The 20,543-nt window shown below is 53.9% G+C and overlaps 16 non-coding genes and 22 pseudogenes across 16 annotated transcripts; all 38 read left to right on the forward strand.

The window, feature by feature from the left end:
• Positions 1–648: 648 nt before the first annotated feature.
• Positions 649–770, forward strand: LOC135603038 (5S ribosomal RNA; annotated as a pseudogene).
• A 350-nt stretch (positions 771–1,120) lies between these two features.
• On the forward strand, positions 1,121–1,239 carry LOC135603450 (5S ribosomal RNA; annotated as a pseudogene).
• A 350-nt stretch (positions 1,240–1,589) lies between these two features.
• LOC135600366 (5S ribosomal RNA) lies at positions 1,590–1,708 on the forward strand. Its single transcript, XR_010482689.1, has one exon. It is a non-coding gene; the product is annotated as a 5S ribosomal RNA (ribosomal RNA).
• A 350-nt stretch (positions 1,709–2,058) lies between these two features.
• LOC135599732 (5S ribosomal RNA) lies at positions 2,059–2,177 on the forward strand. Its single transcript, XR_010482076.1, has one exon. It is a non-coding gene; the product is annotated as a 5S ribosomal RNA (ribosomal RNA).
• Positions 2,178–2,526: 349 nt separating this feature from the next.
• LOC135601960 (5S ribosomal RNA) lies at positions 2,527–2,645 on the forward strand (annotated as a pseudogene).
• Positions 2,646–2,995: 350 nt separating this feature from the next.
• Positions 2,996–3,114, forward strand: LOC135601140 (5S ribosomal RNA). The gene has a single exon (XR_010483443.1). It is a non-coding gene; the product is annotated as a 5S ribosomal RNA (ribosomal RNA).
• A 350-nt stretch (positions 3,115–3,464) lies between these two features.
• On the forward strand, positions 3,465–3,583 carry LOC135600840 (5S ribosomal RNA). The gene has a single exon (XR_010483152.1). It is a non-coding gene; the product is annotated as a 5S ribosomal RNA (ribosomal RNA).
• A 350-nt stretch (positions 3,584–3,933) lies between these two features.
• On the forward strand, positions 3,934–4,052 carry LOC135603392 (5S ribosomal RNA; annotated as a pseudogene).
• A 350-nt stretch (positions 4,053–4,402) lies between these two features.
• On the forward strand, positions 4,403–4,521 carry LOC135604060 (5S ribosomal RNA; annotated as a pseudogene).
• A 350-nt stretch (positions 4,522–4,871) lies between these two features.
• LOC135603494 (5S ribosomal RNA) lies at positions 4,872–4,990 on the forward strand (annotated as a pseudogene).
• Positions 4,991–5,340: 350 nt separating this feature from the next.
• Positions 5,341–5,459, forward strand: LOC135602719 (5S ribosomal RNA; annotated as a pseudogene).
• A 2,560-nt stretch (positions 5,460–8,019) lies between these two features.
• On the forward strand, positions 8,020–8,138 carry LOC135599253 (5S ribosomal RNA; annotated as a pseudogene).
• A 350-nt stretch (positions 8,139–8,488) lies between these two features.
• Positions 8,489–8,607, forward strand: LOC135603323 (5S ribosomal RNA; annotated as a pseudogene).
• Positions 8,608–8,956: 349 nt separating this feature from the next.
• Positions 8,957–9,075, forward strand: LOC135601993 (5S ribosomal RNA; annotated as a pseudogene).
• Positions 9,076–9,425: 350 nt separating this feature from the next.
• On the forward strand, positions 9,426–9,544 carry LOC135603821 (5S ribosomal RNA; annotated as a pseudogene).
• Positions 9,545–9,894: 350 nt separating this feature from the next.
• On the forward strand, positions 9,895–10,013 carry LOC135603346 (5S ribosomal RNA; annotated as a pseudogene).
• A 350-nt stretch (positions 10,014–10,363) lies between these two features.
• On the forward strand, positions 10,364–10,482 carry LOC135599915 (5S ribosomal RNA). The gene has a single exon (XR_010482254.1). It is a non-coding gene; the product is annotated as a 5S ribosomal RNA (ribosomal RNA).
• Positions 10,483–10,832: 350 nt separating this feature from the next.
• LOC135603573 (5S ribosomal RNA) lies at positions 10,833–10,951 on the forward strand (annotated as a pseudogene).
• Positions 10,952–11,301: 350 nt separating this feature from the next.
• Positions 11,302–11,420, forward strand: LOC135601839 (5S ribosomal RNA; annotated as a pseudogene).
• A 350-nt stretch (positions 11,421–11,770) lies between these two features.
• Positions 11,771–11,889, forward strand: LOC135599252 (5S ribosomal RNA; annotated as a pseudogene).
• A 350-nt stretch (positions 11,890–12,239) lies between these two features.
• LOC135601408 (5S ribosomal RNA) lies at positions 12,240–12,358 on the forward strand. Its single transcript, XR_010483703.1, has one exon. It is a non-coding gene; the product is annotated as a 5S ribosomal RNA (ribosomal RNA).
• Positions 12,359–12,708: 350 nt separating this feature from the next.
• Positions 12,709–12,827, forward strand: LOC135601811 (5S ribosomal RNA; annotated as a pseudogene).
• Positions 12,828–13,177: 350 nt separating this feature from the next.
• On the forward strand, positions 13,178–13,296 carry LOC135604618 (5S ribosomal RNA; annotated as a pseudogene).
• A 350-nt stretch (positions 13,297–13,646) lies between these two features.
• LOC135600372 (5S ribosomal RNA) lies at positions 13,647–13,765 on the forward strand. Its single transcript, XR_010482695.1, has one exon. It is a non-coding gene; the product is annotated as a 5S ribosomal RNA (ribosomal RNA).
• Positions 13,766–14,115: 350 nt separating this feature from the next.
• Positions 14,116–14,234, forward strand: LOC135600991 (5S ribosomal RNA). Its single transcript, XR_010483298.1, has one exon. It is a non-coding gene; the product is annotated as a 5S ribosomal RNA (ribosomal RNA).
• A 350-nt stretch (positions 14,235–14,584) lies between these two features.
• On the forward strand, positions 14,585–14,703 carry LOC135601382 (5S ribosomal RNA). Its single transcript, XR_010483677.1, has one exon. It is a non-coding gene; the product is annotated as a 5S ribosomal RNA (ribosomal RNA).
• Positions 14,704–15,053: 350 nt separating this feature from the next.
• LOC135601659 (5S ribosomal RNA) lies at positions 15,054–15,172 on the forward strand (annotated as a pseudogene).
• Positions 15,173–15,522: 350 nt separating this feature from the next.
• LOC135600074 (5S ribosomal RNA) lies at positions 15,523–15,641 on the forward strand. Its single transcript, XR_010482407.1, has one exon. It is a non-coding gene; the product is annotated as a 5S ribosomal RNA (ribosomal RNA).
• Positions 15,642–15,991: 350 nt separating this feature from the next.
• Positions 15,992–16,110, forward strand: LOC135601102 (5S ribosomal RNA). Its single transcript, XR_010483406.1, has one exon. It is a non-coding gene; the product is annotated as a 5S ribosomal RNA (ribosomal RNA).
• A 352-nt stretch (positions 16,111–16,462) lies between these two features.
• Positions 16,463–16,581, forward strand: LOC135604327 (5S ribosomal RNA; annotated as a pseudogene).
• Positions 16,582–16,931: 350 nt separating this feature from the next.
• Positions 16,932–17,050, forward strand: LOC135604557 (5S ribosomal RNA; annotated as a pseudogene).
• Positions 17,051–17,400: 350 nt separating this feature from the next.
• On the forward strand, positions 17,401–17,519 carry LOC135602497 (5S ribosomal RNA). Its single transcript, XR_010483990.1, has one exon. It is a non-coding gene; the product is annotated as a 5S ribosomal RNA (ribosomal RNA).
• Positions 17,520–17,869: 350 nt separating this feature from the next.
• LOC135601625 (5S ribosomal RNA) lies at positions 17,870–17,988 on the forward strand (annotated as a pseudogene).
• Positions 17,989–18,338: 350 nt separating this feature from the next.
• LOC135601660 (5S ribosomal RNA) lies at positions 18,339–18,457 on the forward strand (annotated as a pseudogene).
• A 350-nt stretch (positions 18,458–18,807) lies between these two features.
• LOC135599746 (5S ribosomal RNA) lies at positions 18,808–18,926 on the forward strand. Its single transcript, XR_010482089.1, has one exon. It is a non-coding gene; the product is annotated as a 5S ribosomal RNA (ribosomal RNA).
• A 350-nt stretch (positions 18,927–19,276) lies between these two features.
• Positions 19,277–19,395, forward strand: LOC135600244 (5S ribosomal RNA). The gene has a single exon (XR_010482570.1). It is a non-coding gene; the product is annotated as a 5S ribosomal RNA (ribosomal RNA).
• A 350-nt stretch (positions 19,396–19,745) lies between these two features.
• LOC135601394 (5S ribosomal RNA) lies at positions 19,746–19,864 on the forward strand. The gene has a single exon (XR_010483688.1). It is a non-coding gene; the product is annotated as a 5S ribosomal RNA (ribosomal RNA).
• A 350-nt stretch (positions 19,865–20,214) lies between these two features.
• Positions 20,215–20,333, forward strand: LOC135600245 (5S ribosomal RNA). The gene has a single exon (XR_010482571.1). It is a non-coding gene; the product is annotated as a 5S ribosomal RNA (ribosomal RNA).
• The last annotated feature ends 210 nt before the right edge of the window (positions 20,334–20,543 follow it).

Consider the following 20,543-nt stretch of genomic DNA (forward strand, 5'->3'; position numbering starts at 1 on the left):
TACAGTGGGCGAACCTACCAAAAGAAGATGCCACTTGGGAGAACTATGACGACTTGAAGATCAAATTCCCAGAATTCATGAATCATCAGCCTCGAGGACAAGGCTGATTTGAAGAGGGCGGGTCTGTTAGGACTCTAGCTTGGAGAGTCCTAATTGAGAGGGACATTCATGTAAAAATGTTAGGACTCTAGCTAGGAGAGTCCTAATTGAGAGGGACATTCATGTAAAACTGTTAGGACTTTAGCTAGGAGAGTCCTAATTGAGAGGGACATTCTGTTAGGACTCTAGCTAGGAGAGTCCTAATTGAGAGGGACATTCTATTAGGACTCTAGTTAGGAGAGTCCTAATTGAGAGGGACATTCATGTAGGAGGTTTTTTTTTAGAGAAGAATTAGGAGTTGTAAGGGAATAGGAGTCTTGAGTAGGAGTCCTATTAGGAGTTGGTTAGAAGTAAGAGTCTTAAGTAGGAGTCCTATTAGGAGTTCGGGTTTAGAAGCCCTATAAATAGCCATGTATTCCTCCTCTTTTCTCAGGCAATAGATGAATCTTTTCTGCAGCCTTTGAGCAGTAACTTGGAGGGAGGAACCCCTATAGAGTTCCAAGGAGGCCGATCCCCTAAAGAGATCAACCCCAAGTTTAGAATCTGCAAGGGTTCTACCATAATGCCAGCACTAAATCACCGGAACCCATCAAAACTCCGAAGTTAAGCGTGCTTGGGCCAGAGTAGTACTAGGATGGGTGACCCCCTGGGAAGTCCTCGTGTTGCACTCCTTTTTGCATCCCGGGATTCGAAACATCTCCCCTAGAGATCCGAGACGATTGTTTTAGGGCTGGAAATTTGCTGTGATCGCTACGCAGTCAGTATCGAGGGGCTCGGAGAGAGCTTTCCGGACTGGGGTCGCAATAGCGATTCCGAGATCGTTCTATAAAGTGCCGATGGTTTCGGCACGCGCTTGCCGTGACCGATACGTAGTCGCCGGGCTAGGGCTCGGAGAGAGCTTGCAATAGGGATTTCGTGAACGTTCGAGAAAGCGACGACGGTTTCGTGACGGGCAAGAGGCTCCGGACGCTGATACGCCGACCGCGACGTGCACATAGGCGAGGGACGAAGCACACGAAACGGGTGCGATAATGGCAGCACTAAATCACTGGATCCTATCAAAACTCCGAAGTTAAGCGTGCTTGGGCCAGAGTAGTACTAGGATGGGTGACCCCCGGGGAAGTCCTCATGTTGCACTCCTTTTTGCATCCCGCGATTTGAAACATCTCCCGTAGAGCTCCGAGGCGATTGTTTTGGGGCTGGAAATTTGCTGTGACCGCTACGCAGTCAGTATCGAGGGGCTCGGAGAGAGCTTTCCGGATTGGGGTCGCAATAGCGATTCCTAGATCGTTCGAGAAAGTGCCGATGGTTTCGGCACGAGCTTGCCGTGACCGATACGCAGTCGTCGGGCTAGGGCTCGGAGAGAGCTTGCAATAGGGATTTCGTGAACGTTCGAGAAAGCGCCGACGGTTTCGTGACGGACAAGAGGCTCCGGACGTTGATACGCCGACTGCGACGTGCACATAGGCGAGGGACGAAGCACGCGAAACGGGTGCGATAATGCCAGCACTAAATCACCGGATCCCATCAAAACTCCGAAGTTAAGCGTGCTTGGGCCAGAGTAGTACTACGATGGTTGACCCCCTGGGAAGTCCTCGTGTTGCACTACTTTTTGCATCCCGGGTTACGAAACATCTCCCGTAGAGCTCCGAGACGATTGTTTTAGGGCTGGAAATTTGCTGTGACCGCTACGCATTCAGTATCGAGGGGCTCGGAGAGAGCTTTCCGGATTGGGGTCGCAATAGCGATTCCGAGTTCGTTCTAGAAAGTGCCGATGGTTTCGACACGCGCTTGCCGTGACCGATACGCAGTCGTCGGGCTAGGGCTCGGAGAGAGCTTGCAATAGTGATTTCGTGAACGTTCGAGAAAGCACCGACGGTTTCGTGACGGGCAAGAGGCTCCGGGCGTTGATACGCCGACCGCGACGTGCACATAGGCGAGGGACGAAGCACGCGAAACGGGTGCGATAATGCCAGCACTAAATCACCGGATCCCATCAAAACTCCGAAGTTAAGCGTGCTTGGGCCAGAGTAGTACTACGATGGGTGACCCCCTGGGAAGTCCTCGTGTTGCACTACTTTTTCATCCCGGGTTACGAAACATCTCCCGTAGAGCTCCGAGACGATTGTTTTAGGACTGGAAATTTGCTGTGACCGCTACGCAGTCAGTATCGAGGGGCTCGGAGAGAGCTTTCCGGATTAGGGTCGCAATAGCGATTCCGAGATCGTTCTAGAAAGTGCCGATGGTTTCGGCACGCGCTTGCCGTGACCGATACGCAGTCGTCGGGCTAGGGCTCGGAGAGAGCTTGCTATAGGGATTTCGTGAACGTTCGAGAAAGCGGCGACGGTTTCGTGACGGGCAAGAGGCTCCGGACGTTGATGCGCCGACCGCGACGTGCACATAGGCGAGGGACGAAGCTCGTGAAACGGGTGCGATAATGGCTGCACTAAATCACCGGATCCCATCAAAACACCGAAGTTAAGCGTGCTTGGGCCAGAGTAGTACTACGATGGGTGACCCCTTGGGAAGTCCTCGTGTTGCACTCCTTTTTGCATCCCGGGATACGAAACATCTCCCGTAGAGCTCCGAGACGATTGTTTTGGGGCTGGAAATTTGATGTGACCGCTACGCAGTCAGTATCGAGGGGCTCGGAGAGAGCTTTCCGGATTGGGGTCGCAATAGCGATTCCTAGATCGTTCGAGAAAGTGCCGATGGTTTCGGCACGAGCTTGCCGTGACCGATACGCAGTCGTCGGGCTAGGGCTCGGAGAGAGCTTGCAATAGGGATTTCGTGAACGTTCGAGAAAGCGCCGACGGTTTCGTGATGGGCAAGAGGCTCCGGACGTTGATACGCCGACCGCGACGTGCACATAGGTGAGGGACGAAGCATGCGAAACGAGTGCGATAATGCCAGCACTAAATCACCGGATCCCATCAAAACACCGAAGTTAAGCGTGCTTGGGCCAGAGTACTACTACGATGGGTGACCCCTTGGGAAGTCCTCGTGTTGCACTCCTTTTTGCTTCCCGGGATACGAAACATCTCCCGTAGAGCACCGAGACGATTGTTTTGGGGCTGGAAATTTGCTGTGACCGCTACGCAGTCAGTATCGAGGGGCTCGTAGAGAGCTTTCCGGATTGGGGTCTCAATAGCGATTCCTAGATCGTTCTAGAAAGTGCCGATGGTTTCGGCACGCGCTTGCTGTGACCGATACGCAGTCGTCGGGCTAGGGCTCGGAGAGAGCTTGCAATAGGGATTTCGTGAACGTTCGAGAAAGCGCCGACGGTTTCGTGACGGGCAAGAGGCCCCGGACGTTGATACGTCGACCGCGACGTGCACATAGGCGAGGGACGAAGCACGCGAAACGGGTGCGATAATACCAGCACTAAATCACCGGAACCCATCAAAACTCCGAAGTTAAGCGTGCTTGGGCCAGAGTAGTACTAGGATGGGTGACCCCCTGGGAAGTCCTCGTGTTGCACTCCTTTTTGCATCCCGGGATTCGAAACATCTCCCCGAGAGCTCCGAGACTATTGTTTTGGGGCTGGAAATTTGCTGTGATCGCTACGCAGTCAGTATCGAGGGGCTCGGAGAGAGCTTTCCGGACTGGGGTCGCAATAGCGATTCCGAGATCGTTCTATAAAGTGCCGATGGTTTCGGCACGCGCTTGCCGTGACCGATACGCAGTCGCCGGGCTAGGGCTCGGAGAGAGCTTGCAATAGGGATTTCGTGAACGTTCGAGAAAGCGACGATGGTTTCGTGACGGGCAAGAGGCTCCGGACGCTGATACGCCGACCGCGACGTTCACATAGGCGAGGGACGAAGCACGCGAAACGGGTGCGATAATGGCAACACTAAATCACTGGATCCTATCAAAACTCCGAAGTTAAGCGTGCTTGGGCCAGAGTAGTACTAGGATGGGTGACCCCCGGGGAAGTCCTCGTGTTGCACTCCTTTTTGCATCTCGCGATTCGAAACATCTCCCGTAGAGCTCCGAGACGATTGTTTTGGGGCTGGAAATTTGCTGTGACCGCTACGCAGTCAGTATCGAGGGGCTCGGAGAGAGCTTTCCGGATTGGGGTCGCAATAGCGATTTCGAGTTCGTTCTAGAAAGTGCCGATGGTTTCGGCACGCGCTTGCCGTGACCGATACGCAGTCGTCGGGCTAGGGCTCGGAGAGAGCTTGCAATAGGGATTTCTTGAAAGTTCAAGAAAGCGCCGACGGTTTCATGACGGGCAAGAGGCTCCGGACGTTGATGCGCCGACCGCGACGTGCACATAGGCGAGGGACGAAGCTCGCGAAACGGGTGCGATAATGGTAGCACTAAATCACCGGATCCCATCAAAACACCGAAGTTAAGCGTGCTTGGGCCAGAGTACTACTACGACGGGTGACCCCTTGGGAAGTCCTCGTGTTGCACTCCTTTTTGCATCCCGGGATACGAAACATCTCCCGTAGAGCACCGAGACGATTGTTTTGGGGCTGGAAATTTGCTGTGACCGCTACGCAGTCAGTATCGAGGGGCTCGTAGAGAGCTTTCCGGATTGGGGTCGCAATAGCGATTCCTAGATCGTTCGACAAAGTGCCGATGGTTTCGGCATGCGCTTGCCGTGACCGATACGCAGTCGTCGGGCTAGGGCTCGGAGAGAGCTTGCAATAGGGATTTCGTGAACGTTCGAGAAAGCGCCGACGGTTTCGTGACGGGCAAGAGGCCCCGGACATTGATACGCCGACCGCGACGTGCACATAGGCGAGGGACGAAGCACGCGAAACGGGTGCGATAATGCCAGCACTAAATCACCGGAACCCATCAAAACTCCGAAGTTAAGCGTGCTTGGGCCAGAGTAGTACTAGGATGGGTGACCCCCTAGGACGTCCTCTTTTTGCACTCCTTTTTACATCCCGGGATTCGAAACATCTCCCCTAGAGCTCCGACACGATTGTTTTGGGGCTGGAAATTTGCTGTGATCGCTACGCAGTCAGTATCGAGGGGCTCGGAGAGAGCTTTCCGGACTGGGGTCGCAATAGCGATTCCGAGATCGTTCTATAAAGTGCCGATGGTTTCGGCATGCGCTTGCCGTGACCGATACGCAGTCGCCGGGCTAGGGCTCGGAGAGAGCTTGCAATAGGGATTTCGTGAACGTTCGAGAAAGCGACGACGGTTTCGTGACGGGCAAGAGGCTCTGGACGCTGATACGCCGACCGCGACGTGCACATAGGCGAGGGACGAAGCACGCGAAATGGGTGCGATAATGGCAGCACTAAATCACTGGATCCCATCAAAACTACGAAGTTAAGCGTGCTTGGGCCAGAGTAGTACTAGGATGGGTGACCCCCGGGGAAGTCCTCGTGTTGCACTCCTTTTTGCATCCCGCGATTCGAAACATCTCCCGTAGAGCTCCGAGACGATTGTTTTCGGGTGTAAATCCGAAATGAGAAATACCCCGCTCTGATACCAATTGTTAGGATCGAGAGCACTAAGAGGGGGGGGGGTGAATTAGTGCAGCGGATATTTTTCAGCGATTAAAACCAAAAGCTGCGTTCGTTCGATAAAGACTATTTGATGCAAAAGCCGATTCTAAGATTACTTATGATTAAGTGCAGTTTACGTTTAAACACAGTTAGCGTCTAAACACAGTTTGCGTCTAAATGCAGATTGCGTCTAAACTCAGATTGCGTCTAAGCACAGTTTGCGTCTTAGCGCAGTTTGCGTCTTAGCGCAGATTGCGTCTAAGCGCAGATTGCGTCAAACCGCAGATTGCGTCTAAACACAGTTTGCGTCTAGGAGCAGTTTAAGCAGAAGTATAAAGACAATGTGCTGCTGTTGTACAGCTCAAAAAGTAATCTGCAAAAAATAGATTTACGTCTAAACGCAGATTTACGTCTATACGCAGATTTACGTCTAAACGCAGATTTACGTCTTAAACGCAGATTTGCGTCTGAACTTTGAAACTCGTTTGTATACTCGCAGAAGGCAGTATGCTATTGAAATCAAGACATAAACGTGAACTGAGATCTGATGATTGTGCGAGGAAAGCCGATTTACGTCTAAATGCAGTTTTACGTCTAAATGTTGAAACTCGTTCGTAAAATTACAGAGGACAGTTTGCAGTTATCACTAGGATCAAAATGTAAGTGTAAACTGCAAAGAAACTCGTTCGTAAAAGCACGGAAGACAGTTCTGCAGAATCAAACGTAAACGTAAACTATAATGTACGAAAATACGAATTTACGTCTGAATGCAGATTCGGAAGAACAGCACTTAGAACTTGTTCGTGAAAGCGCAGAGAGCAGTAGTAATGAAGGAGGTTTGCAGTAATGATAAAGTGCTCAAAAATAAACGCAAACCAGAGATTTAGAGTGGTTCGGTCAGCCTTGACCTACTCCACTTTTGGCTTCCTCCACCGACGAGGTCGCCGACGTCAACTAGGAGCCTTCCTTCAATAGGCGAAGGCCAACTACCCTCTTACAGATTCACTCCTTTTGACGGGCTCAGGAGACAACCCTTACAGATGTTTTCTCTCCTCACTTTACAACACAAACTTGAAGAACAGAAGGAGGAGGAAAACTAGCAGTTTTGAGCTCTAAGAATCACTGAAAAGATCAAGATTTCGGCTTAGGTCTATATATTTTCAGTGCTGAATGGGTTGGGAATTTATAGGCCCCAACCCAATTCAAATTTGGAGCTCAAAACAATCAAATCCCGGAATTCTGGGATCAGGCGGTTGCACCTCTTGACTGGAGAGGTTGCACCGCCTGGCAGAGCTCGAAGACCGAGCTCAGGCGGTGCCACCTCTCTGCCAGGGAGGTTGCACCGCCCAGTCTTGCTCGAAGACTGAGCTCAGGCGGTGCCACCTCTCTGCCAGGGAGGTTGCACCGCCCAGTCTTGCTCGAAGACTGAGCTCAGGCGGTGCCACCTCTCTGCCAGGGAGGTTGCACCGCCCAGTCTTGCTCGAAGACTGAGCTCAGGCGGTACCACCTCCCGGCTGGAGAGGTTGCACCACCCAGTCTCACTTGGAAGCCTAGCCCAGGCGGTGCCACCTCCTGGCCTGGGCGGTTGCACCTCCTGGTGCAATCAGGGTCCGAATGGTTCATTCCATTCGGCCCAATTTCAATCTTTCAGGGGCCCAATTGCCCCAAGATTAAGCCAATGGGATCACCTCCCATTTTCCAACTTAATCAATGTGCTAACTACGATTAAATCTAAGACAACTTATGCAGCTTTGCTTCGGTGCGTCAATCGCTCCTTCCGGTGAGTTTCCGGCGAACTTCCGTCGATCATCCGATGAACCCTCGGTGATGCTCCTGCGGACATCCGGCAAACTCCTGGACTTTGCGACGATCCATTTGGCAAGTTCCGACGAGCTTCGCTTGGCAAGCTTCTGGACTTCTCGGATCTGTTCTCGCAGAACCTCCGACGACCGTCCGAACTTCCGTCGAACTCTCGAACTCCCAATGTGATCATGAACTTGACTCCAGCGCAACTCCTGCTGCTTGTCTTTCTTTCATCGTAGTTAATCTTGCACACACAAAAACAAAAACTTCGATCGAGACAATTAATCCTAAGCAATTAATCAAGTTGTCCGGCATGTCATTGGTCCCTCGACGCTTCGTCCGATTCTTCGGCGCATCGTCCTTTCCAGCAGCCTATTGCCCAATCGGCCAGTTGACTCCGCAACTCCGATATCCTTGGCACAATACCCACTCTTCTTGGCCCGATGCCCGAGTCCACAGCCCGAAGCCTTCTGTCGATACGTCGACCGATCCACCGGCCCGACGTCCAATCTTCTGACATGTTCTTCCGGCACAACATGATGTTCCTGCTTTAATTGTCTCATCCTGATCGAAGCAACCTGCGTCACTCAAAACGCATATTAAATCATAAACATATATTAAGTAGTTTCATCATCAAAATACGAGATTCAACAATAATGGCAGCACTAAATCACCGGATCCCATCAAAACACGGAAGTTAAGCGTGCTTGGGCCAGAGTAGTACTACGATGGGTGACCCCTTGGGAAGTCCTCGTGTTGTACTCCTTTTTGCATCCCGGGATACGAAACATCTCCCGTAAAGCTCTGAGACGTTTGTTTTGGGGCTGGAAATTTGCTTTGACCGCTACGCAGTCAGTATCGAGGGGCTCAAAGAGAGCTTTCTGGATTGGTGTCGCAATAGCGATTCCGAGATCGTTCTAGAAAGTGCCGATGGTTTCGGCACGCGCTTGCCGTGATCGATACGCAGTCGTCAGGCTAGGGCTCGGAGAGAGCTTGCAATAGGGATTTCGTGAACGTTCGAGAAAGCGCCGACGGTTTCGTGACGGGCAAGAGGCTCCGGACGTTGATGCGCCGACCGCGACGTGCACATTGGCGAGGGACGAAGCTCACGAAACGGGTGCGATAATGGCAGCACTAAATCACCGGATCTCATCAAAACACCGAAGTTTAGCGTGCTTGGGCCAGAGTAGTACTACGATGGGTGACCCCCTGGGAAGTCCTCGTGTTGCACTCCTTTTTGCATCCCGGGATACGAAACATCTCCAGTAGATCTCCGAGATGATTGTTTTGGGGCTGGAAATTTGCTGTGAGCGCTACGCAGTCAGTATCGAGGGGCTCAAAGGGAGCTTTCCGGATTGGGTCGCAATAGCGATTCCGAGATCGTTCTAGAAAGTGCCGATGGTTTCGGCACGCGCTTGCCGTGACCAATACGCAGTCGTCGGGCTAGGGCTCGGAGAGAGCTTGCAATAGGGATTTCGTAAACATTCGAGAAAGCGACGACGGTTTTGTGACGGGCAAGAGGCTCCGGACGTTGATGCGCCGACCGCGACGTGCACATAGGCGAGGGACGAAGCTCGCGAAACGGGTGCGATAAAGCCAGCACTAAATCACCGGATCCCATCAACACACCGAAGTTAAGCGTGCTTGGGCCAGAGTAGTACTTCGATGGGTGACCCCCTGGGAAGTCCTCGTGTTGCACTCCTTTTTACATCCCGGGATACGAAACATCTCCCGTAGAGCTCCGAGATGATTGTTTTGGGGCTCGAAAATTGCTGTGACCGCTACGCTGTCAGTATCGAGGGGCTCGGAGAGAGCTTTACGGATTGGGGTCGCAATAACGATTCCGAGATCGTTCTAGAAAGTGCCGATGGTTTCGGCACGCGCTTGCCGTGACCGATACGCAGTCGTCGGGCTAGGGCTCGGAGAGAGCTTGCAATAGGGATTTCGTGAACGTTCGATAAAGCGCCGACGGCTTCGTGACGGGCAAGAGGCTCCGGACGTTGATACGCCGACTGCGACGTGCAAATAGGCGAGGGACGAAGCACGCGAAACGGGTGCGATAATGGCAGCACTAAATCACCGGATCCCATCAAAATACCGAAGTTAAGTGTGCTTGGGCCAAAGTAGTACTACGATGGGTGACCCCTTGGGAAGTCCTTGTGTTGCACTCCTTTTTGTATCCCGGGATACGAAACATATCCCGTAGAGCTCCGAGACGATTGTTTTGGGGCTGGAAATTTGCTGTGATCGCTACGCAGTCAGTATCGAGGGGCTCGGAGAGAGCTTTCCGGACTACGGTCGCAATAGCGATTCCGAGATCGTTCTATAAAGTGCCGATGGTTTCGGCACGCGCTTGCCGTGACCGATACGCAGTCGTCGGGCTAGGGCTCGGAGAGAGCTTGCAATAGGGATTTCGTGAACGTTCGAGAAAGCGCCGACAGTTTCGTGACGGGCAAGAGGCTCCGGACGTTGATACGCCGACCGCGACGTGCACATAGGCGAGGGACGAAGCACGCGAAATGAGTGCGATAATGGCAGCACTAAATCACCGGATCCCATCAAAACTCCGAAGTTAAGCCTGCTTGGGCCAGAGTAGTCCTAGGATGGGTGACCCCCTGGGAAGTCCTCATGTTGCACTCCTTTTTGCATCCCGGGATTCGAAACATCTCCCGTAGAGCTCCGAGACGATTGTTTTGGGGCTGGAAATTTGCTGTGACCGCTACGCAATCAGTATCGAGGGGCTCGGAGAGAGCTTTCCGGATTGGGGTCGCAATAGCGATTCCGAGATCGTTCTATAAAGTGCCGATGGTTTCGGCACGCGCTTGCCGTGACCGATACGCAGTCGTCGGGCTAGGGCTCGGAGAGAGCTTGCAATAGGGATTTCGTGAACGTTCGAGAAAGCGCCGACGGTTTCATGACGGGCAAAAGGCTCCGGACGTTGATACGCCGACCGCGACGTGCACATAGGCGAGGGACGAAGCACGCGAAACGGGTGCGATAATGCCAGCACTAAATCACCGGATCCCATCAAAACTCCGAAGTTAAGCGTGCTTGGGCCAGTGTAGTACTACGATGGTTGACCCCCTGGGAAGTCCTCGTGTTGCACTCCTTTTTGCATCCCGGGATACGAAACATCTCCCGTAGATCTCCGAGACGATTGTTTTGGGGCTGGAAATTTGCTGTGAGCGCTACGCAGTCAGTATCGAGGGGCTCGGAGAGAGCTTTCCGGATTGGGGTCGCAATAGCGATTCCTAGATCGTTCTAGAAAGTGCCGATAGTTTCGGCACGCGCTTGCCGTGACCGATACGTAGTCGTCGGGCTAGGGCTCGGAGAGAGCTTGCAATAGGGATTTCGTGAACGTTCGAGAAAGCGACGACGGTTTCGTGACGGGCAAGAGGCTCCGGACGCTGATGCGCCGACCGTGACGTGCACATAGGCGAGGGACGAAGCTCGCGAAACGGGTGCGATAATGGTAGCACTAAATCACTGGATCCCATCAAAACACCGAAGTTAACCGTGCTTGGGCCAGAGTAGTACTACGATGGGTGACCCCCTGGGAAGTCCTCGTGTTGCACTCCTTTTTGCATCCCGAGATACGAAACATCTCCCGTAGAGCTCCGAGATGATTGTTTTGGGGCTGGAAATTTGCTGTGTCCGCTACGTAGTCAGTATCGAGGGGCTCGGAGAGAGCTTTCCGGATTGGGGTCGCAATAGCGATTCCGAGATCATTCTAGAAAGTGCCGATGGATTCGGTACGTGCTTGCCGTGATCGATACGCAGTCGTCGGGCTATGGCTCGGAGAGAGCTTGCAATAGGGATTTCATGAACGTTCGAGAAAGCGACGACGGTTTCGTGACGGGCAAGAGGCTCCGGACGTTGATGCGCCGACCGCGACGTGCACATAGGCGAGGGACGAAGCTCGCGAAACGGGTGCGATAAAGCCAGCACTAAATCACCGGATCCCATCAACACACCGAAGTTAAGCGTGCTTGGGCCAGAGTAGTACTACGATGGGTGACCCCCTGGGAATTCCTCGTGTTGCACTCCTTTTTGCATCCCGGGATACGAAACATCTCCCGTAGAGCTCCGAGATGATTGTATTGGGGCTCGAAAATTGCCGTGACCGCTACGCTGTCAGTATCGAGGGGCTCGGAGAGAGCTTTACGGATTGGGGTCGCAATAGCGATTCCGAGATCGTTCTAGAAAGTGCCGATGGTTTCGGCACGCGCTTGCCGTGACCGATACGCAGTCGTCGGGCTAGGGCTCGGAGAGAGCTTGCAATAGGGATTTCGTGAACGTTCGATAAAGCGCCGACGGCTTCGTGACGGGCAAGAGGCTCCGGACGTTGATACGCCGACCGCGACGTGCACATAGGCGAGGGACGAAGCACGCGAAACGGGTGCGATAATGGCAGCACTAAATCACCGGATCCCATCAAAATACCGAAGTTTAGTGTGCTTGGGCCAAAGTAGTCCTAGGATGGGTGACCCCCTGGGAAGTCCTCGTGTTGCACTCCTTTTTGCATCCCGGGATTCGAAACATCTCCCGTAGAGCTCCGAGACAATTGTTTTGGGGCTGGAAATTTGCTGTGACCGCTACGCAATCAGTATCGAGGGGCTCGGAGAGAGCTTTCCGGATTGGGGTCGCAACAGCGATTCCGAGATCGTTCTATAAAGTGCCAATGGTTTCGGCACGCGCTTGCCGTGACCGATACGCAGTCGTCGGGCTAGGGCTCGGAGAGAGCTTGCAATAGGGATTTCGTGAACGTTCGAGAAAGCGCCGACGGTTTCATGACGGGCAAGAGGCTCCGGACGTTGATACGCGGACCGCGACGTGCACATAGGCGAGGGACGAAGCACGCGAAACAGGTGCGATAATGCCAGCACTAAATCACCGGATCCCATCAAAACTCCGAAGTTAAGCGTGCTTGGGCCAGAGTAGTACTACGATGGTTGACCCCCTGGGAAGTCCTCATGTTGCACTCCTTTTTGCATCCCGGGATACGAAACATCTCCCGTAGAGCTCCGAGACGATTGTTTTGGGGCTGGAAATTTGCTGTGACCGCTACGCAGTCAGTATCGAGGGGCTCGGAGAGAGCTTTCCGGATTGGGGTCGCAATAGCGATTCCTAGATCGTTCAAGAAAGTGCCGATAGTTTCGGCACGTGCTTGCCGTGACCGATACGTAGTCGTCGGGCTAGGGCTCGGAGAGAGCTTGCAATAGGGATTTCGTGAATGTTCGAGAAAGCGACGACGATTTCGTGACGGTCAAGAGGCTCCGGACGTTAATGCGCCGACCGCGACGTGCACATAGGCGAGGGACGAAGCTCGCGAAACGGGTGCGATAATGGCAGCACTAAATCACCGGATCCCATCAAAACACCGAAGTTAAGCGTGCTTGGGCCAGAGTAGTACTAGGATGGGTGTCCCCCTGGGAAGTCCTCGTGTTGCACTCCTTTTTGCATCTCGGGATACGAAACATCTCCCGTAGAGCTCCGAGACGATTGTTTTGGGGCTGGAAATTTGCTGCGACCGCAACGCAGTTAGTATCGAGGGGCTCGGAGAGAGCTTTACGGATTGGGGTCGCAATAGCGATTCTGAGATCGTTCTAGAAAGTGCCGATGGTTTCGGCACGCGCTTGCCGTGACCGATACGCAGTCGTCGGGTTAGGGCTCGGAGAGAGCTTGCAATAGGGATTTCGTGAACGTTCGAGAAAGCGCCGACGGTTTCGTGACGGGCAAGAGGCTCCGGACGTTGATGCGCCGACCGCGACGTGCACATAGGCGAGGGACGAAGCTCGCGAAACAGGTGCGATAATGGTAGCACTAAATCACCGGATCCCATCAAAACACCGAAGTTAAGCTTGCTTGGGCCAGAGTATTACTACGATGGGTGACCCCTTGGGAAATCCTCGTGTTGCACTCCTTTTAGCATCCCGGGATACGAAACATCTCCCGTAGAGCTCCGAGACGTTTGTTTTGGGGCAGGAAATTTGCTTTGCCCGCTACGCAGTCAGTATCGAGGGGCTCGGAGAGAGCTTTCCGGATTGGGGTCGCAATAGCGATTCCGAGATCGTTCTAGAAAGTGCCGATGGTTTCGGCACTCGCTTGCCGTGACCGATACGCAGTCGTCGGGCTAGGGCTCGGAGAGAGCTTGCAATAGGGATTTCGTGAACGTTCGAGAAAGCGCCGACGGTTTCGTGACGGGCAAGAGGCTCCGGACGTTGATACGCCGACCGCGACGTGCACATAGGCGAGGGACGAAGCACGCGAAACGGGTGCGATAATGCCAGCACTAAATCACCGGAACCCATCAAAACTCTGAAGTTAAGCGTGCTTGGGCCAGAGTAGTACTACGATGGGTGACCCCTTGGGAAGTCCTCGTGTTGCACTCCTTTTTGCATCCCGGGATACGAAACATCTCCCGTAGAGCTCCGAGACGATTGTTTTGGGGCTGGAAATTTGCTGTGATCGCTACGCAGTCAGTATCGAGGGGCTCGGAGAGAGCTTTCCGGACTGGGGTCGCAATAGCAATTCCGAGATCGTTCTATAAAGTGCCGATGGTTTCGGCACGTGCTTGCCGTGACCGATACGCAGTCGTCGGGCTAGGGCTCGGAGAGAGCTTGCAATAGGGATTTCGTGAACGTTCGAGAAAGCGCCGACGGTTTCGTGACGGGCAAGAGGCTACGGACGTTGATACGCCGACCGCGACGTGCACATAGGTGAGGGACGAAGCACGCGAAACGGGTGCGATAATGCCAGCACTAAATCACCGGATCCCATCAAAACTCCGAAGTTAAGCGTGCTTGGGCCAGAGTAGTACTAGGATGGGTGACCCCGTGGGAAGTCCTCGTGTTGCACTCCTTTTTGCATCCCGGGATTAGAAACATCTCCCGTAGAGCTCCGAGACGATTGTGTTGGGGCTGGAAATTTGCTGTGACCGCTACGCAGTCAGTATCGAGGGGCTCGGAGAGAGCTTTCCGGATTTGGGTCGCAATAGCGATTCCGAGATCGTTCTAGAAAGTGCCGATGGTTTCGGCACGCGCTTGCCGTGACCGATACGCAGTCGTCGGGCTAGGGCTCGGAGAGAGCTTGCAATAGGGATTTCTTGAACGTTCGAGAAAGCGACGACGGTTTCGTGACGGGCAAGAGGCTCCGGACGTTGATACGCCGACCGCGACGTGCACATAGGCGAGGGACGAAGCACGCGAAACGGGTGCGATAATGCCAGCACTAAATCACCGGATCCCATCAAAACTCCGAAGTTAAGCGTGCTTGGGCCAGAGTAGTACTACGATGGGTGACCCCCTGGGAAGTCCTCGTGTTGCACTCCTTTTTGCATCCCCGGATACGAAACATCTCCCGTAGAGCTCTGAGATGATTGTTTTGGGGCTCGAAAATTGCCGTGACCGCTACGCTGTCAGTATCGAGGGGCTCGGAGAGAGCTTTACGGATTGGGGTCGCAATAGCGATTCCGAGATCGTTCTAGAAAGTGCCGATGGTTTCGGCACTCGCTTGCCGTGACCGATACGCAGTCGTCGGGCTAGGGCTCGGAGAGAGCTTGCAATAGGGATTTCGTGAACGTTCGAGAAAGCGCCGACGGTTTCGTGACGGGCAAGAGGCTCCGGACGTTGATACGCCGACCGCGACGTGCACATAGGCGAGGGACGAAGCACGCGAAACGGGTGCGATAATGCCAGCACTAAATCACCGGATTCCATCAAAACACCGAAGTTAAGTGTGCTTGGGCCAGAGTAGTACTACGATGGGTGACCCCTTGGGAAGTCCTCGGTTTGCACTCCGTTTTAAATACCGGGATACGAAACATCTCCCGTAGAGCTCCGAGACGAATGTTTTGGGGCTGGAAATTTGCTGTGATCGCTACGCAGTCAGTATCGAGGGGCTCGGAGAGAGCTTTCCTGACTGGAGTCGCACTAGCGATTCCGAGATCGTTCGTTAAAGTGCCGATGGTTTTGACACGCGCTTGCCGTGACCGATAAGCAGTCATCGGGCTAGGGCTCGGAGAGAGCTTGCAATAGGCATTTCGTGAACGTTCGAGAAAGCGACGACGATTTCGTGACGGGCAAGAGGCTCCGGACGTTGATACGCCGACCGCGACGTGCACATAGGCGAGGGACAAAGCACGCGAAACGGGTGCGATAATGCCAGCACTAAATCACCGGATCCCATCAAAACTCCGAAGTTAAGCGTGCTTTGGCCAGAGTAGTACTACGATGGGTGACCCCCTGGGAAGTCCTCGTGTTGCACTCCTTTTTGCATCCCCGGATATGAAACATCTCCCATAGAGCTCTGAGATGATTGTTTTGGGGCTCGAAAATTGCCGTGACCGCTACGCTGTCAGTATCGAGGGGCTCGGAGAGAGCTTTACGGATCGGGGTCGCAATAGCGATTCCGAGATCGTTCTAGAAAGTGCCGATGGTTTCGGCACTCGCTTGCCGTGACCGATACGCAGTCGTCGGGCTAGGGCTCGGAGAGAGCTTGCAATAGGGATTTCGTGAACGTTCGAGAAAGCGCCGACGGTTTCGTGACGGGCAAGAGGCTCCGGACGTTGATACGCCGACCGCGACGTACACATAGGCGAGGGACGAAGCACGCGAAACGGGTGCGATAATGCCAGCACTAAATCACCGGATCCCATCAAAACTCCGAAGTTAAGCTTACTTGGGCCAGAGTAGTACTAGGATGGGTGACCCCCTAGGAAGTCCTCGTGTTGCACTCCTTTTTGCATCCCGGGATACGAAACATCTCCCGTAGAGCTCCGAGATGATTGTATTGGGGCTCGAAAATTGCCGTGACCGCTACGCTGTCAGAGTATCGAGGGGCTCAGAGAGAGCTTTACGGATTGGGGTCGCAATAGCGATTCCGAGATCGTTCTAGAAAGTGCCGATGGTTTCGGCACGCGCTTGCCGTGACCGATACGCAGTCGTCGGGCTAGGGCTCGGAGAGAGCTTGAAATAGGGATTTCGTGAACGTTCGATAAAGCGCCGACGGCTTCGTGACGGGCAAGAGGCTCCGGACGTTGATACGCCGACTGCGACGTGCACATAGGCGAGGGACGAAGCACGCGAAACGGGTGCGATAATGGCAGCACTAAATCACCAGATCCCATCAAAATACCGAAGTTAAGTGTGCTTGGGCCAAAGTAGTACTACGATGGGTGACCCCTTGGGAAGTCCTCGTGTTGCACTCCTTTTTGTATCCCGGGATACGAAACATATCCCGTAGAGCTCCGAGACGATTGTTTTGGGGCTGGAAATTTGCTGTGATCGCTACGCAGTCAGTATCGAGGGGCTCGGAGAGAGCTTTCCGGACTAGGGTCGCAATAGCGATTCCGAGATCGTTCTATAAAGTGCCGATGGTTTCGGCACGCGCTTGCCGAGACCGATACGCAGTCGTCGGGCTAGGGCTCGGAGAGAGCTTGCAATAGGGATTTCGTGAACGTTCGAGAAAGCGCCGATAGTTTCGTGACGGGCAAGAGGCTCCGGACGTTGATACGCCGACCGCGACGTGCACATAGGCGAGGGACGAAGCACGCGAAACGAGTGCGATAATGGCATCACTAAATCACCGGATCCCATCAAAACTCCGAAGTTAAGCCTACTTGGGCCAGAGTAGTCCTAGGATGGTAGACCCCCTGGGAAGTCCTCGTGTTGCACTCCTTTTTGCATCCCGGGATTCGAAACATATCCCGTAGAGCTCCGAGACGATTGTTTTGGGGCAGGAAATTTGCTGTGACCGCTACGCAGTCAGTATCGAGGGGCTCGGAGAGAGCTTTCCTGACTGGAGTCGCAATAGCGATTCCTAAATCGTTCTTTAAAGTGCCGATGGTTTTGACACGCGCTTGCCGTGACCGATAAGCAGTCATCGGGCTAGGGCTCGGAGAGAGCTTGCAATAGGCATTTCGTGAACGTTCGAGAAAGCGACAACGGTTTCGTGACGGGCAAGAGGCTCCGGACGTTGATACGCCGACCGCGACGTGCACATAGGCGAGGGACAAAGCACGCGAAACGGGTGTGATAATGCCAGCACTAAATCACCGGATCCCATCAAAACTCCGAAGTTAAGCGTGCTTGGGCCAGAGTAGTACTAGGATGGGTGACCCCGTGGGAAGTCCTCGTGTTGCACTCCTTTTTGCATCCCGGGATTAGAAACATCTCCCGTAGAGCTCCGAGACGATTGTGTTGGGGCTGGAATTTTGCTGTGACCGCTACGCAGTTAGTATCGAGGGGCTCGGAGAGAGCTTTCCGGATTTGGGTCGCAATAGCGATTCCGAGATCGTTCTAGAAAGTGCCGATGGTTTCGGCACGCGCTTGCCGTGACCGATACGCAGTCGTCGGGCTAGGGCTCGGAGAGAGCTTGCAATAGGGATTTCGTGAACGTTCGAGAAAGCGACGACGGTTTCGTGACGGGCAAGAGGCTCCGGACGTTGATACGCCGACCGCGACGTGCACATAGGCGAGGGACGAAGCACGCGAAACGGGTGCGATAATGCAAGCACTAAATCACCGGATCCCATCAAAACACCGAAGTTAAGCGTGCTTGGGCCAGAGTAGTACTACGATGGGTGACCCCCTGGGAAGTCCTCGTGTTGCACTCCTTTTTGCATCCCCGGATACGAAACATCTCCCGTAGAGCTCTGAGATGATTGTTTTGGGGCTCGAAAATTGCCGTGACCGCTACGCTGTCAGTATCGAGGGGCTCGGAGAGAGCTTTACGGATTGGGGTCGCAATAGCGATTCCGAGATCGTTCTAGAAAGTGCCGATGGTTTCGGCAATCGCTTGCCGTGACCGATACGCAGTCGTCGGGCTAGGGCTCGGAGAGAGCTTGCAATAGGGATTTCGTGAACGTTCGAGAAAGCGCCGACGGTTTCGTGACGGGCAAGAGGCTCCGGACGTTGATACGTCGACCGCGACGTGCACATAGGCGAGGGACGAAGCACGCGAAACGGGTGCGATAATGCCAGCACTAAATCACCGGATTCCATCAAAACACCGAAGTTAAGTGTGCTTGGGCCAGAGTAGTACTACGATGGGTGACCCCTTGGGAAGTCCTCGGTTTGCACTCCGTTTTAAATCCCGGGATACGAAACATCTCCCGTAGAGCTCCGAGACGAATGTTTTGGGGCTGGAAATTTGCTGTGATCGCTACGCAGTCAGTATCGAGGGGCTCGGAGAGAGCTTTCCTGACTGGAGTCGCAATAGCGATTCCGAGATCGTTCTTTAAAGTGCCGATGGTTTTGACACGCGCTTGCCGTGACCGATAAGCAGTCATCGGGCTAGGGCTCGGAGAGAGATTGCAATAGGCATTTCGTGAACGTTCGAGAAAGCGACGACGGTTTCGTGACGGGCAAGAGGCTCCGGACGTTGATACGCCGACCGCGACGTGCACATAGGCGAGGGACAAAGCACGCGAAACGGGTGCGATAATGCCAGCACTAAATCACCGGATCCCATCAAAACTCCGAAGTTAAGCATGCTTGGGCCAGAGTAGTACTACGATGGGTGACCCCCTGGGAAGTCCTCGTGTTGCACTCCTTTTTGCATCCCCGGATACGAAACATCTCCCATAGAGCTCTGAGATGATTGTTTTGGGGCTCGAAAATTGCCGTGACCGCTACGCTGTCAGTATCGAGGGGCTCGGAGAGAGCTTTACGGATTGGGGTCGCAATAGCGATTCCGAGATCGTTCTAGAAAGTGCCGATGGTTTCGGCACTCGCTTGCCGTGACCGATACGCAGTCGTCGGGCTAGGGCTCGGAGAGAGCTTGCAATAGGGATTTCGTGAACGTTTGAGAAAGCGCCGACGGTTTCGTGACGGGCAAGAGGCTCCGGACGTTGATACGCCGACCGCGACGTACACATAGGCGAGGGACGAAGCACGCGAAACGGGTGCGATAATGCCAGCACTAAATCACCGGATCCCATCAAAACTCCGAAGTTAAGCTTGCTTGGGCCAGAGTAGTACTAGGATGGGTGACCCCCTAGGAAGTCCTCGTGTTGCACTCCTTTTTGCATCCCGGGATTCGAAACATCTCTCGTAGAGCTCCGAGACGATTGTTTTGGGGCTGGAAATATGCTGTGACCGCTACGCTGTCAGTATCGAGGGGCTCGGAGAGAGCTTTCCGGATTGGGGTCGCAATAGCGATTCCGAGATCGTTCTAGAAAGTGCCGATGGTTTCGGCACGCGCTTGCCGTGACCGATACGCAGTCGTCGGGCTAGGGCTCGGAGAGAGCTTGCAATAGGGATTTCGTGAACGTTCGAGAAAGCGACGACGGTTTCGTGACGGGCAAGAGGCTCCGGACGTTGATACGCCGACCGCGACGTGCACATAGGCGAGGGACGAAGCACGCGAAACGGGTGCGATAATGCCAGCACTAAATCACCGGATCCCATCAAAACTCCGAAGTTAAGCGTGCTTGGGCCAGAGTAGTACTACGATGGGTGACCCCCTGGGAAGTCCTCGTGTTGCACTCCTTTTTGCATCCCCGGATACGAAACATCTCCCGTAGAGCTCTGAGATGATTGTTTTGGGGCTCGAAAATTGCCGTGACCGCTACGCAGTCAGTATCGAGGGGCTCGGAGAGAGCTTTACGGATTGGGGTCGCAATAGCGATTCCGAGATCGTTCTAGAAAGTGCCGATGGTTTCGGCACTCGCTTGCCGTGACCGATACGCAGTCGTCGGGCTAGGGCTCGGCGAGAGCTTGCAATAGGGATTTCGTGAACGTTCGAGAAAGCGCCGACGGTTTCGTGACGGTCAAGAGGCTCCGGACGTTGATAGGCCGACCGCGACGTGCACATAGGCGAGGGACGAAGCACGCGAAACGGGTGCGATAATGCCAGCACTAAATCACCGGATCCCATCAAAACTCCGAAGTTAAGCTTGCTTGGGCCAGAGTAGTACTAGGATGGGTGACCCCCTAGGAAGTCCTCGTGTTGCACTCCTTTTTGCATCCCGGGATTCGAAACATCTCCTGTAGAGCTCCGAGACGATTGTTTTAGGGCTGGAAATTTGCTGTGACCGCTACGCAGTCAGTATCGAGGGGCTCGGAGAGAGCTTTCCGGACTGGGGTCGCAATAGCGATTCCGAGATCGTTCTATAAAGTGCCGATGGTTTCGGCACGCGCTTGCCGTGACCGGTACGCAGTCGTCGGG

Source organism: Musa acuminata, chromosome BXJ2-1 (genome assembly GCF_036884655.1).
Source record: "Musa acuminata AAA Group cultivar baxijiao chromosome BXJ2-1, Cavendish_Baxijiao_AAA, whole genome shotgun sequence".
NCBI lineage: Eukaryota > Viridiplantae > Streptophyta > Magnoliopsida > Zingiberales > Musaceae > Musa > Musa acuminata.